This window comes from Oxyura jamaicensis, chromosome 1 (genome assembly GCF_011077185.1).
Source record: "Oxyura jamaicensis isolate SHBP4307 breed ruddy duck chromosome 1, BPBGC_Ojam_1.0, whole genome shotgun sequence".
NCBI lineage: Eukaryota > Metazoa > Chordata > Aves > Anseriformes > Anatidae > Oxyura > Oxyura jamaicensis.
Window position 1 is genome coordinate 174,474,166 of NC_048893.1, and position 13,965 is coordinate 174,488,130.

At 41.0% G+C, this 13,965-nt stretch overlaps 1 protein-coding gene and 1 long non-coding RNA gene across 2 annotated transcripts in view; both read right to left on the minus strand.

Moving 5' to 3' along the window:
- The window catches only part of TSC22D1 (TSC22 domain family member 1), an 86,047-nt gene that overhangs the window by 28,561 nt on the left and 43,521 nt on the right, over positions 1–13,965 (minus strand). The gene's annotated exons all lie outside the window — the stretch shown is intronic.
- Positions 1–13,965, minus strand: part of LOC118164782 — a 39,272-nt gene that overhangs the window by 12,564 nt on the left and 12,743 nt on the right. The window lies entirely within an intron of this gene.

Here is a 13,965-nt window from a genome sequence, read left to right on the forward strand (position 1 = left end):
ATATTGTAACTGCAGGATATGAGAAGCAGGAGAGACTGTATGGCCTATGAAAAACAGTTCCAGGAGTACAGCAGACAACTCCTCAGAACATACCTTATATTAAGCTATATTTTAAAAATTACGTCACCTATTTGGCTTCTACACTCCTGGTTGGAAGCCAAGCCACAACCGCAGCTCTCCACAGCAGTAGCCTTCACTATGTGGCACACAGTTCCTTATACCAGCTGAAGCTCAGGCTCGCCTGAAAAATGAAAGCACAACCAACCCTTCTCCCTTCCTGGTTGTTTTTAAGGAGGAAAGCCACGTTCCCTCGTTCTTCCACTGGTGAGGGCAAATAAGGCAACAGCTGAAGAGAACAAGAAGCTCAGCCCATGAAACCTTTTCAGATGGATGCAAACTGAATTTGAGCCGCAGACAAAAATCAAAGTGGAAGATGACAGTGAAAGGAATACCAAATACATCCATCATACAGAAGGCACTTGGTTGTACTGTACTGTCCCAGGTGACACCCTGCTCATGTGCCTTGCAAATGTAAACCCAACTACATTCCAGCTCCGAACCACCCAGAAACCCCAAGAACTGAAGACAGTATCGCCATATCACCATCATGCTAATAAGGTCCAATTAGATACGTAGGAACAGCCATCATAAACAGTTTCTGGGGTGCAGACAGCAATAAAAGAAGGCTATGTTCAAACTGGCAAGAGATCTTATCAAAAAAGCAACCCCAAGAAACTGAACCAAAACATTAATGCTCTAAAGACTGCTACAGAACTAAGACTAAGTAGAATCCATTAAAAAAAAAAGTCTGAAAGTCTGATTAACAGGTAACTGTAGGTAAGATTAAGAAAAACAAGACAGGTACAGATGAAATTGCTTTGGTCTTAACTTTTCGTTCAAAGCCTGCCCATGAATCTGCGTGAATGTCATATGCTTTGTAAAAGCAGCCATTTTACCATCACAAGACCTGCACAAAGTCCCACAACTGCATAACTTGGGACTACTTTGCTCATAATCTGCAACTAGATGAACCACTGTTTCAGTCCAAACGTTTAGATTAAGGCTGCCTGAATTAAACCACCACTAACAGTTTGTTCAAGTGTTAAAATACATATTTAATGAAGGTACTCAGAATATTCAGCACATATTTAACTCAGAAGGTACTGCTTTCTACAGTCCCTTCTGGAACACAAAAGGAAAACAAAGCAGAAAAGGAGAACAAACATTGAAAATTAAGAGATATATGGATGAATGATTACTAATACCTACAGAGAAAAAGCACAGATGAGGGCAGGGTAGATGCTACATTAAGAGTACAAGACAAATCCCCAGCTAATTTATAGCCTTTTATCACCCCATTCATCATTATTCTCCAATTGCCTATGTAAAGCAACAGCAACTGAGTATTTTTGAAGTCCATTAAGATCCAGTTACTGTTTGAATGCCAAATACTCTTGCCTGTACTGACAGACAACAGTAACCGCATGTTTAACTGAAGTCTTTTTCTAGAGTTTCTGTGAGTTAGAGAAGATTGATGCTTCCACAGTTTCGGTAACCTGATGGTCAGAAAAGTTACGATGTTTTTTTTTTTAATGCCAGAAATTGTACACCAGACTGAACTCTAACAGCAAGGTTAAAGACATGCTAGAAATGTTTGCAATACATGTTTGCAGAGGTTAAGAATAGCCCAAAGATAAGCAGTTGCCTAAACTTGGCACTTATGAACTGGGACTCTACACAGGCACAAAACATTCTTGTGATGCTCAGACTCATTTGTTCTCAAACACTAACTGTCCCGGCTCCAAAGCCATACAAAAGTTTAATGAGGTGACAATCCCCTGTTGTAACAAAGTTTTGAGAGATTCAGGTCACGGGGGGCGGGGGGGGGGGGGGGTCATTTGACACAACAGGAACTCAGTGAAGAGACTGAGATAACAGGTGTTGGGAGCTGGGTTTTCCCCCCAACAAGATCAAAATCCCCCCCCAAACATTAAAACAGAAGGCACATACACGATTTTTCTGATACCAGGTATATTTGACCCTTGAGGCTTGGGAAGGATTTAAAAACCTCTGATTAACCCCTTCTTTTCAGGGCAGGCATCCCTCACAATTTCTCTTCCCAAAGCTCTCCAGAGCTAGAATCATCATCACAAAGCAGCCTTACCTTTGTATGTAAACTGAATTAAAACTACGTTTGGAGGGGATGGCTTGGTAGAGCAGTAACAGTGCATGTAACGTTTGTTGCGTTTGCCACGGTGGTGTCTGCCTTTCATCTACACAACTGGCATACTGAACCCATCTTCATTAAAAGCACAGAATTCCCCAGAGCATTTGTGGGAAATACCAATTTTTACATGTTTAGCTTTTTCTTTTTTTCCAATCTCTAATGCTACCTATACCATTTCTCCTGAAGCTATTGTAATCCTACAACTACTGGAGGAAAAAGAAAAAAAAAAAAAAGACATTAAGTCACAGAACCAATTAAAGAATTATCTCTGCCCATAAAGACAACCGATTTATTTACAGTGAAACATGCAGTTTTATTTGACATTCACCTCTCAAAAGTACAGCCCAGGTTTAAGTGTACTTTACTAGTACAAGCAAGCCTTATTTCAACTTTAAATTTGATCTAAAAACATCCATAAACACCCTGAACACTGACACACCAGCAGTGATTTAAGTAATTGTACCTGCCTGCTCTTTATTCATTTTATCACCACGTAGCCTAACATCTAAAGGTCCATTTAGTCCAAGCGTTCCCATATGAGAACGCTGTACTGAATCATTTTTCTATCAGCTAATTAAACAGGGACTCCTCCCTAGAACTGGTGACCACTTTCTGAAAGCACAATCAGCTGGACAGTCTGCACCTAGCTCAGTCTAATACAATAAAATCCTTTTATTTTTCCTTTTTTTCTTTATACATTCTTTGGAGGAAGTAGCCAGGTTTCCATTAGTTTTAAAGGGAAACCCAGGAACAACAACAGGCTTCTCTGAAAACCAAAAATGATCTCTGAAAACAAAGAGGATTCTAGATTCAGTAGGATAGTCCAGTCCTGCTTTGCATCAATATACAAGTCCATTACATCATCATTACATTGCACAATCACCAAGAAAATGGAACTTCCAGATAACTGGCACATGCAGACAAGAATCTGGGCATTTCCTCACCGTGTGCAATAGACAAGTTAAATGATCTAAATTTCAGAGGCTTTACCTCAAAAACTGTCTCACGTACTACACCCAGAAGAAACCGAAGACTTCATCCTCCTCTTAAAGAGCTTCATCTGAGTTAAGTTACCTGCGGATACCACCACTATGACAGCAGTTTAGTTACTGGAAATAAGATGTTGTGTTTTGTTTGAACTAGATGGTCTGACTCTCAAATACGCTAGCTGTCCTTATAGATTAGCTAATAAAAACACCAACAGAAAACACCAGAATTAGGAAAGTAGACAGCAAAGTTGGAAAGGCAAAGCTGTAAAAACATTCAAAACACACCAAAAAGAGGAAACCATCATCAACACAAGATATTTAAAATTATGATTCCAGGAAAAAAAAAAATCTCAAAGTTTTGTTCTTTTCTTACAGTAAAGAACATAAAAAGAGAGCATCTCATTCAGCTTCCCCCCCACCCCGTAGCGTGGGATACAAGTTTCATGTTTTCATCTAGATAATTACTACTTTAATCTTTCTGATTATTCTCACCCATTTCCAGCTGAAATTGATTCATTTATTAACTTAAGATGGAAGGATTTGGGCTTGAAGTCATTAAGTATTTCAGAAATAGAGGTTAGCCTATCTATAATTAGCATTCCTGATGATTTAAGCATGGTCTGATGATTACTAAATTCATCATCTTTAAATAAACACTTCTGACTCAGCAACAGTAGAATAGAGACATTTTCATCAACTAATTTAGCTTAAGACTTTTTGGCAAGCAAGAATAGGAAAAGAACTGATAGCTTTTTATATAAGATCAGCGAAGGCAGGAGTAGGCACGCAAGTATGTTAGCGAGGAACAGGGAAAAAATATTATCATGGAAAGGAATCCAGAAGCATTGCAGACAATTGTTCCCATACTCCAATGTTTTGCATTTTAAAAGTGAGTAATCAGTAAGCAGACACTACATAGACAAAAAAAAAAAATCCTTATCTAAATATTTAGGTAAGGGATCTACCCTTTTTTATTATGATTAAATGCTAACATGCCTTAGAAGTCAAGTTCTATCTTGTAGAAGCTAACACAATATACAGTGGAAAATACTTATTTTGGTACTTAGTGGTCAAAGAGGATGAGGCTAATGACTTCTGAATTAAAGATTTAATCCTATAATGGAACCAGAGTGCTCGGTTGCTGAGGAGGAGCAGGATTCATCTCAGCAAGTCACCTGCTAAGCAAGCCAGAAACAATAAAAAATTTTAAGTGCCATCTATCCATATGGGAAGAGCGGGTAGAACAAAGACTGGAAGGACATGTACCCAGGAAGATCCTCAGCAAACAGCCAAAAAAAAAAAAAAATCAGTTCCCAGAATTATTTCAGTAGTTCAGAACTGGGACATTCCCACACCTCTCTGAGATCCACCCCATATAAAGGCCAGACAGAGAACTCCACAAGGCAGCTGAAGCACAAGATCATCTTATTTACAAGACACTGTGCCACACAAGGCCAAATACCACACTTTCTAAACACGGAAAGGTTTTTCCAAGATGCGTGTGAACCTTCCCAGCGGTGTATTGATAATACACATACACCCCGATAACTGCAACAGAAGACAAGCCACTTTGCATATCAAGCTCTAAAGTCTGTTTTGTCTACAGACTCCTTGGAAACTTGGTTTGCATAACACATTCTTTCCAAAAGACTCCTCTGCTGAAATAAATATATTTTTTCTTGTATTGATAAGGCCGTTCACTTTTAGCTTCTAACTTTGTTATTTTTTCCATTTAAAACAGAGCAGATGGCCCTTCCATTCCTACATGGCACGCAAACACACGCTGCCACCCTACAGATTTTACCTGAAGGCAATTCTTTTCGGATTCAGGATCCCTCTCAGCTTTTGTGTCCTATTGATTTCTTTATTCCACATTGCACACACATCAGAGACCTTTAACTTTCTTTTCTAGGGTTACATCAGTCTTCAGCTACTAGGCTGCATACCGTTCCTCAAATAGCACGAGCCATTCAGTTTTTGCTTGTTCTTTTTTACTAGTACATACACACGAAGCAAACACCATTCCCCATGTTTCTACATCAGTTTGCCCAAAATAGTTGAGACTCTAAAATGGTGCTTTAGTGTCTATCTTGAGTTTCTCCAGAGGACTTGGCTTTAAAAATAAAAAAGGATTTTTTTGAAGGTGACAAGTGCATCTGCACCAGGTACGAGGATATGGCTGACTGCAATAGCAACCTGTTTACACAGTCCCTGTGACATTCTCAAACAGCCTTGCAGCAAAACGTGTGAGGCTCCACGCAGCACAACAGCATCAAACATTTATTCACGGTACCTTTCCACTTTCCTGGTTTTTGTCTGACGTTTCTTTTTCCTCCGGCCAAATAGGTGGCTGAGAGAATTCAAAGCAAAATGTTTGAAAAGCTGTTAACTTGAGTAAGATTAAACAATCTCGCAAGAATAGTTTAAGTGTTTAGGCCTTCTGAATAGTGCCTTTTGTTCAGATTTTTGATGTCATTAGGGTAATGCTCGTTACAGGTTGAATATGATTTGCAACCTGCACTAAACAGAAGACTAGCCCAGAAACTGCAGACACTTGATTGCATGCTGTTCCTGTCTGGATTTCTGTATTTTTTCCACAGGGAAAGCGCACAGGGAGAAAGAAGGCTTCAAGGTTAAATCTGGGACCCTGGATTTTGCCTAAGCAGTCTAAAAAAATGAGTCTAACAAGTGACAATATGGTACCAAACAGACCCCATTAACAGTCTGAAAATCCACATCGCACAGGCCTTAGGAGGGGAATCATGCTGCTGAACACAGTATGCCCGTTTGAAGTGTTTAATTCTAAAGCAGTTTTTGAACATGTATAATTTATAACTAACTTTGTTTTCCAAATGGTGTTACCTCTGACTTTTTAAAAGCCACAGTATCCACAAATCCTTGCACTGAAGTCATTTTCCATCATTCTACTTGTGTAATATCTAATACTACCACGTTCCTTACTCTATGCTTTTCATCAGCACAGGTTGAAAAATCAGTCAGTACCTTCTGAAGAAGGTGCTCTCTCAGTCTGAGATTTAATAAGGAGAAACACTGAGTGTCTCTTCTCAGACCCGCATCCCTCCGCCAGGAGCTGCTGCCTTCAGCAGCTTGACGCTAACTGCTGGCACTCAGAGCCCCATACACACACAGGAGGCAGCCCCATACCCAGGAAAGCAATTAACAATGGTTTAATGGGAAGACGGGCCAGACTGCACTGATCTGGACATGGCATGGCCAAATGTACAGTCCAGCCACCCACTTACACACAACCAGCCCACTTTCTCCCCTTAAATTCCTCATCTCTTCCCCAAAAACACCCTGATCCATCCCTTTCCCATCACCCACACGCTTCCAGCCTGCGCATCCAAAGCCATTCCCCGAGTATTTATCAAAGCCCTGAAAATAACATCTTGAAGTTCACAGCTGAGGCGTTCAGAAAATCATCGTGTTCGCCACTTGCCTCGAGCTGCTGGCAGCGGCAGATTAAAGAACACAGGCACATCATTTATCAGATTCACCTACTCGAGTTGTTGCTCTTAGGTGTCAGGTGCTTGCTCATGTGTAATCCCAATAAGCATTTTCCAACAGTTATCAGGACACTTAAGTAATACAAAAAGCACCGCATACCTTGTTGACCATATCACATTATATTTGCTTTATAAACACTCAGGACTGTTAATGTTATTGCTAAGCAACTGGACTATCTGCCGGGCACTATTTGCATAGCGCTATCAATCAGCAAACAAATGATTTTGAACTGTTTTAATTCACAACAAAATTACACGTGTAGCTAACGCCAGGCAGATGTTTGGTTTCAGATTTTGAGAAATTATCTAAATCTGATGACAAAAAAAAACTCTAATTTTTAAAAAACTAGTATTTAAAAAAATTGGAACCATAAAAAGATGAAAAAACATGGGAGGTTTGGATTATATGGGAGATGACAGGTGAAGTTTTAATTATACAGCAGCTCTGCGAGGTAGGTGAAACAAAACTCAAAGATGTTACCCGGAATTTGCAAAGTACCGTTTCATGCCTAGAATGCGAGACATCTCTCGCTTTCCCTACTAGCTTTCCTCACAGTTATAGCAGCTGCAAAGATGCAAATCTGTTCATGCACTAAGGAAAAAAAAAAGTTACTTAGAAAACGGAAGAGGAACAGACAAAAGAGGAAGCAGGGCAGTGCTTCTTATGTTGCAGCTTAGAAGCTGTTCCCTTCCATCACCTCCCACTTACTACTTTCTCCAGTAACCCTAATTCTGTCCTTCCCTACCAATGCCTGAGGTGATAGCTCTTTCTGATCCCTCTTCATTTCCATGTTTTGTTCTGAAAAGCAGAGATAATCTCTATAAAAAATGTGAATCAGTAACTTAAGTGATTCCAAATTATTCAGTACCCACGATGCACTTAACACCTGGTGATTCAGCTACTATTACCGAATTACCCTAATGCTTCTTTCCTGAGTTTCACTGATCTGCAAGAAATTCCACAAAAAATCATATTCTGGGAACAACGAGCTTGGCCAGACAAGCTGAACGAGGCAGCATCCTCAACATCTGTAGGGGCAAGCAAGCCAAGCTCTTACAGCGCTTACACAAGGAGCAAAGTCTTCATGGTCGAATTTTAGCCCTGAAGATCAGACGTGGCAAACAGGCTGTGCTCGTCACCGCGATGATAAATTGAAACCCTGTCGGTCACAGCAACAGAAAGGTCAAAGAGACACTAAGAGTCAGTGTAGCATTTTAAAAGCCCTATTTTTCTGTGCAGAAGTATCGCCGCTGATGAACGGTGCAAGCAGCCACGCTGGCTGAACAGCACCGGGAGGAGCTCACATGTTCCCGTTATTGTCAGGTCAAAGCAGCGGGTAATTTTAGAACTACTCCCTGAAAGAGGCATTTAAAATAGACAGATGAATGATAGGGATCTGGAGCAGTGGGTGAGACTGCAGAAATTCTGATTACCAAGCGTCTGGAACTGAATGCTCTACTAGCGAGAGATTAACCCAAATATTAGTTAGGCAGGTTTCCTAAGCACGGAGCTTCAGAAAGTCTACGGCTGCCCACACAGCCATATGCTGGATTCCTATCAGATGTTCCCAATGCAAGCTGCCTGATTTTTTGGTTGGATCTTCCCCCCTTCATGAAGGATTTGTCACCTGTAGTGGTTCCAGGGAAGCTGTGGCACCACTGTTGGCAGCCTAGAGCTCAACACGGAAACAAGCGCAGACTCCTGCACAAGAGGATATAAAACAGAGGCCAGGCAAGAGGATGTACAGCAGATTTAAGCCGCTTTTGTGCAAACACTGACCTGTTAGCAATGTTTCTGGGATGGTTTTAGGGCTGAGAACATCTCTTTTGGGTTGGACATGGGAGAGGAAGCTCTAGTTCGCTTGTAAGGTCAGCATTATAACAGCTGAGGTAGGGGGAGGAAAGTGGCAAGAAAGATGTCATACCCACCAGATGGAAGTGGGTAGCCAAACAGTATTACTACCCTTTAAAAAAAAAGGGGGGGGGGGAGGGAAGGGGTTTTACAATTTTAAAACATATGGCTAACAGCAAGTACCACAACTAGGCAGAGCAAGACAGAGAAGGAAGGACAACTCCCTACTTCTCCAGCCTTAAAATGGCCTCTAAAACACTTCATGTTGAGTTTCAAAAAGCTCCCAGTAGAATTAATCCCCTACTTTCCGAAGTTTTATGAAATACACACATTTTGTATTATTATGACAGTACCTGGAGCCATACAGGGCTGAAGCCTGCTAACAATGCGCTACAAATCAAGTCTGTATTTTCAGAGGTGAAAGTGTCAAATATTACAAAAACTACTTTTAGTTACTCTGAACTTCTCCAGGGAGAGTGGGGGAATACAGGAGGAAATGATACAAGGCAGACAAGACCCTTTTAAACGCATTAAGCATGCTCACTGAGATCTGCAGCCACAGGTTTTGAAATCATCATTAAAAAAAAAAAACAGATTTTTGAATAGTAAGAGTAAGAAGGGAAACACACGCCAGTGTCAGTTGAGAACTACTCACATGCTGACGAGGTTCAGGGATAATTTCAGGATTAGAAAGCAATCATGTCAAATTTGTACTGGTTTAATTCCATTACCAAAGCAGTATTAAATTTGGTCCAACTTGTCGAGAGCTGGCACATCCACTTATGACAGAACTCGGATATCACAGTAATAGCATCAACGCATGAAAAGGAGCCGTTCAAGAAGGTACCTGGATACTTACGGAACCGTTATGCACAGCCTGAAATTCTCAGAATTAAATAGTACAGGAAGAGTTATGAGAACTTCATCAGTTTCAGTACTGTTGATCAGAGAAACAAGAACTTAAAAACCCCTAGCAAACCATCATGGTTTCACCGCTCAGGTCACAGAAGAGATGACTAACACAACATGGCCAAGCATCCCATAACTCGTGTCAACTTCTTTTTTTTTTAATTACTCTGCATGCAGCTTCTCCTTCCACATAAAATCAGAAGTACAGTGCTTAGTCCAAAGTGCACGTATAACGCAAAAACGAAAGTCTTTACGGCTCAATGCCCATTTCCTTGTCTCACTTATACTTTCAGTCTTATTTTAAAAGGCAATCAAAATGATGACTTCAGTAAACTTGTGGTTCCTTTATTGCAACAACTAATTTGCTAAGTTTTCTTTGGTCTGCATCACGTCAAAATAAGCTCTAGAAAAAGGACTGGTGAAGAACAAAAAACTCCAGCCTCGGCTGTGTTCGTGCAATTAAAAAAGTTACAGCCAATCTGTGTAAGATGTTCTCCGAGTTATGTCTCCGCAGAGGCAGAAAGCATGTATTTTTGCATGCTAAGCACCATCTGCAAGCAATAAGCTTCCCTATCTTCCCCTGGCCTCCAGGAACGTGAATAATAACCTTTCACACAGAAGATACACAGCGAGGGAGGGGAAGATAAGCCCGGCATACTTGTGTTTACTCTACCAAGTCCTGCACAATCCTTACAGAGTTCTTGGGAAAAGCCTCTCTGGGAAACCTGTCTCGCTTCTCCTTGCACGTGTCCCAGCTTCATCTCTCTTTTCTAACACGATGAAACAAATAAGGATTTTGGTACGAAACAAAAGCTGAACAAGGAAGAGAGTGGAGCCCCAAATCTCCAGCCACGACGTCAGCACAGCCCCTCCAAGCAGCACGGGCAGGAGGACCGCTCAGCACAGCATCGGGGGAACAGAGCTGCCCTCTGCACTGCCTCCTTCTGAGCAAGTGATGCCAGAGAAGCACGTGCTTAGAGTCAGCAGGTACCCCGTAATTTGGGTGGCCAACACAAGTCAGCTCTGCCTACCAGAAATACCAACGTGCCCTCCAAGAGCGCATCAGCTGGGAGTATGAAGTGAGACGGGATCCTAAAAAAGGCAAGCCGCCACGAGTTGGTGGCAGTGTTGTACAGAACTCGTTAATCCCCAAGGAGCACGATGCCCGCGAGAAGATTCAGCAGATACGATGCACTGACGGGTCCTCTGCTAAAGCCGTGCGGAGAAGGAGAGCTTTAGCTGCTCTTATGCCCTCCCCACCAACAGGAAATTAAAGTGGCATTAACGAATCCTCTTGAGCTCTTAGATGAAGGAGAGATCCTTTTATGAAAATCTTTTTATAGATGGCTTCAGGATTCAAAAGCATCTCCTCAAAATAGAAGTCTGGAATCGAGGCTCTTATAAATACAGTAAAAAAATAGGAGAGGCACTTCAGCATTCGAATCCACTTCTAAAGCAAAAGTATCTCAATATTTCCACTTTTTTCCCCTCCAGTGGGATCTTTGGTTCTACATACTGCTATGGCTGTGATTGAGAAATACCCTGGCCATGATATTTGAACTTTAGAAACTGCTAAAAACAATTCAGTTGCAGGTCAGATGATTCATTTCATTACCACTGCTAGCAGGCAGAATTCAACCTTCCTCAAATTCTAGCCCACTTTATTCCAAGTTTCACTGAGCTACTTCAGGTACCAGGTACTAAGCCACTAAGATAAATTGTGTGTTGCTTTGTGACCATAGGAAGCTTCTTATGTAAAAAAAAGGAATTTACAAATACTTGTTCTGAACCGAGCTTGCACACTTTTCAATATTCATTAACAAGTGTCTCATCTCTGAAGTCAGGCAAGTATCTGCTTTTCATCACTGCCAACAGTTACCACGAGCAAGCAGATTCAGCACTTCTATTTAAGCTTCACCATTTTAGATGGATGCAGAACTGCAAAACACCAGCCACCACAAAGGGGTTAAAAATCCATACTGCTGACATAACCCATCTCTTTCACTTAAAATGCAAACCGGTGGCCACCACAACCATGTTCAGACTTTATTTGAAAATGAAAGAATTAAGTGACTTAATGCCTTGTTAATCAGTCTGCGCTCAGCATTTAAACCTTGACAGGGCAAGAGCATTCAGGTCAAGTCAAAAAAGCAGCACGCACGAGTGACAGATGGCCTAAAAAAAGCTTCCTAGAGCCGTGTCTAATGACAAACGGGTACCACTGCTGCAGGAACAGATCACCGCTCCTTGCAGGGACCAGACCATTAGATTCAACATCAGTGCAGACTCTTTAAGGGCTAGGGCCGTGTAGCATAGTTACAGTGTGAAATGATGGAAAAATATTTTAAAAGTGTTGTCTATTTAATGGTTAGGTGCTGGTTTTGATGGAATTTCAGGTTAGAAGGAAGAAATTTAAGCTGAATCCTCAAAGCTGCTTACCAAAGTGATATTCTGCACCAGCGCTATGTATGTAGCTTGCACACAAAATATACCTGATGCTCCAATGTGCTCTCACAGGAGCCTGAAGTCAATGTAAATTCATGCTTAGCTTATTGAACACTTTAAAAGTGTACACAGAGGAAAGGTTTTGAAGCTGTAGAAAGCAGTTGTCTCTCCCACAGCATCCATGCTTTTAAAATAGTCACCCACAGCCTTCCCCACAAACTGAGGTGTAACTCCAGCAGGATTCCTCCTAGAATTCATTATCTGAGCCTGCTTTCTGCACGTAATCGTGTTAGCTGATTTAGTGTGAGTTTACTGTGAGCTTCTGTCGGATCTAGCTTTCATTTTAAAGGTCATTATGAGCAACTAGTGCTATGAAGCAGCTCTTTAAGGCAAACTCTTTAAGACATCTTAAGCTGAAGACTTTACCACTTTTCTCTCACCCTTCAACGTGTCTCACACAACACAGAGTATCATCTCCAAAACTCTTCTTCAGTGTAAAAAGAAAACACAGTAGCGTTACTCAACAACAGATCCCTTTGTTACCTGCTATGCACACTTCAGTGTACATTTCCACACACATCCCTGCATGGATTAAAACCACACTGCTTTGTTCTATAGACGAGAGCATAAAACTTTACGTAAAACACTACAAATATATATTTACTTTCTTTACCTGTATGAATATTTTAATTTGGCAAAAGGAAACTCATCGCTAAAGCTGTCACAAACAGCACAGTAGGGAAAATATGTATTAACTTGTAAATGTTTAGCTAAAAAACTATCCTTAAAGGAGTAAGAAAATACTACTGGCAGTCAAAAGGAAGGTTAGTGTGACAAACAGTCAAACTAGGTAACAAGGGGACGGGGCTTGTAAGCAGCAGGTCTTCACTAACAAAGCTCCACAACGTTCACTAATACTAACTATTCCTTTTTCAAAAGTTCAGCTATGGGAAAAAGTGAAAACCCCCCAATCTTTGGGGGTAATTACTCTTAGTCGTGTTAAAAAGAAACATTTATCTTGTTTTACTTTATATCATAGTTCTCTAACTCCAAGTTAGTGGGATTTTTGTCTTAGTGAAACCGCTGTATAAAAACATGCCATGCCATCTGACCCAAGGCAGAACTTTGAGGGAACAATTTTCAGCTTCGGGTACAAGGAAAGGCAGGTTCATCTGGGGAGCAGATAAAAACACCTGCCTTAAAAACCACAGACTAAGTATAACTGTAGATGCAAGGTGGGAACAGCATCCACAATTAGTGACTAATTCTAGGGAAAAAGGTAAACTCCTGAATTTTGAGACACATTGAGGTATTTGGGGTTGTTGGTTTTTTTTTTAGTATTACAACTACTGTATTTTATAAGTTAAGTCACTGAAAATGACTTAAGTCATTTCATCATAATGAAAGTGACGTATTTTCTAGAGTTATCCAATAGCTGAAGATTCACCAAGAAGCGTGGGGGGTTTAGTAGGTAAAAAAAAAAAGTCTTCATTAGGAAGGAAGAATGGCAAAAGAAGTTAGGGGCTGAGGCAGATTTGTTCTATTTCCTTTTAGCTAGAGCTGAAGAAGGTTCCTTCAGGCCAGAAGACGACTCGCAGAAAGCCAGTCACTACATCATCTACTCCAGTGCAGCCAACAAAAGAGTTCTTCCACGAAGGAGTGTCCTGAGCATAACTCAGCTCCACATGCCAATCGAACTAAGGAGACTACTCACTGAACCAAGGCCTGGCACGTATGTGGCTCTCAAGCATCTTCAATTTACAATTCTGTACTCTATGCAAAGAAACGTGCAAATTGAACAAATACAAACAGCTTGTCAAGTCACAACATCTTGCATATATTTCAGCATTTTTACAGAAATTCTCCTCTCTGCCTTAAAGTACACCACATTGCAGAGTAAGGCTGATTTTGAAACAGCAGGCACTCCACGAGGGGAAAAAACAGATGGCAGTTCAGGGGAAGAAAATGTGGCAATACAAAACATCCACTGCTTAAGTGTACGAGCAAGTGGAGATC